The sequence below is a fragment of the Nanorana parkeri genome, unplaced genomic scaffold (assembly GCF_000935625.1).
Source record: "Nanorana parkeri isolate BGI_ZX_2015 unplaced genomic scaffold, ASM93562v1 scaffold2165, whole genome shotgun sequence".
Lineage (NCBI taxonomy): Eukaryota > Metazoa > Chordata > Amphibia > Anura > Dicroglossidae > Nanorana > Nanorana parkeri.
In genome coordinates this window covers 45,553-47,516 of record NW_017308433.1, presented here as the reverse complement: position 1 = coordinate 47,516, position 1,964 = coordinate 45,553, and positions in this window count along the sequence as shown.

Here is a 1,964-nt window from a genome sequence, read left to right as displayed (position 1 = left end):
CCCCCGCTCCCTATTTATGTTTTATGCCCTATATTCGAGGTGATTTCTGGCGGGTCATGTGACCTCCTTGTGTCCTCAACGCTGCAAGAAATGACGCTCATGCAGTGACATCGGCACCGACCTCCGCCCAATCCTCCTGCGGGGTCCCGGCCGGCACGATAACCCGCCCCCACGGGAAGGGTCCATGACATGCTGGGCTCACTGTGGGTGGGTCACAAGTTGCTGGCCGGGGATCCGGGCTGTACGGGTACTTCCGGCCCCCGGCTGTGTTCAGTTCTCCCCCCTGCTGTACATAATCATAGAGATGAACAGAGAGCTGTGCGGGGCCCGATCCCTCATCTGAGATCCCCCTGCTGTACATAATCATAGAGAGCTGTGCGGGGCCCGATCCCTCATCTGACACCCCCCTGCTGTACATAATCATAGAGAGCTGTGCGGGGCCCGATCCCTCATCTGACACCCCCCTGCTGTACATAATCATAGAGAGCTGTGCGGGGCCCGATCCCTCATCTGACACCCCCCTGCTGTACATAATCATAGAGAGCTGTGCGGGGCCCGATTCCTCATCTGACATCCCCCTGCTGTACATAATCATAGAGAGCTGTGCGGGGCCCGATCCCTCATCTGACATCCCCCCGCTGTACATAATCATAGAGAGCTGTGCGGGGCCCGATCCCTCATCTGACATCCCCCCGCTGTACATAATCATAGAGAGCTGTGCGGGGCCCGGTCCCTCATCTGACATCCCCCCCGCTGTACATAATCATAGAGAGCTGTGCGGGGCCCGATCCCTCATCTGACACCCCCCTGCTGTACATAATCATAGAGAGCTGTGCGGGGCCCGATTCCTCATCTGACATCCCCCTGCTGTACATAATCATAGAGAGCTGTGCGGGGCCCGATCCCTCATCTGACACCCCCCTGCTGTACATAATCATAGAGAGCTGTGCGGGGCCCGATCCCTCATCTGACATCCCCCCGCTGTACATAATCATAGAGAGCTGTGCGGGGCCCGGTCCCTCATCTGACATCCCCCCCGCTGTACATAATCATAGAGAGCTGTGCGGGGCCCGATCCCTCATCTGACATCCCCCCGCTGTACATAATCATAGAGAGCGGTGCGGGGCCCGATCCCTCATCTGACACCCCCCTGCTGTACATAATCATAGAGAGCTGTGCGGGGCCCGATCCCTCATCTGACATCCCCGGAGCCGCTCATCCTGTCACACGGCACGTAGATATGTGAGAACGGAGGCAGAAAGGAGAACGCTTCTATATTTTCCTTCCAGGTCGAATGTAATGTTTGACAGATACCCCCATATGGCCACTAGGTGGCGCTGAGGAGCACAAGAAAGGAATGTGCTGTTCTCAGCTCCATCTAGTGGCCGTAGTTCGGTATTACATTCAATGCAGAAAGAAAATATAAATAACAACATTCGTATTTCCCTCCAGTGTGCGTAACCATCTCATGAACGGCTCCGAGAATCGTCTATAAATACGCCCCATTGTGATAAAACCGAGTCCCGAAAAGTAACACTTCTGATAATCATTTTATTGAACACGCAGATCTTTACGGTATAAAACAAAAAGAAAAGTGAAAGTATGTTTTTTCATCAATAATTGTTGCGAGACTTTCACTGTTGCTCACATGTCTGGGCCCGCTTGCTGCATGTATGTCTGGGCCCGCTTGCTGCATGTATGCGAGGGCCTACTTGCCTTGGCACCTCCTGTCTAGAATCTTTTGGAGTCAGGGGGGCACCTACAGGCACCACTGCTTATCGTACATCAGGACTCTGCCCCGGCTCAGCTATGGTCCTCAGCCTGCCTCTCACCTACCCTCCGAGGACTTGAAGTTCCTATGGAAGTACAGACCTTGTAGCAGTTACTTGGACACAGAACATTGGGTTGTTTAGTGTGTGTGTGTGTGTGTGTGTGTGTGTGTGTGTGTGTGTGTGTGTGTGTGT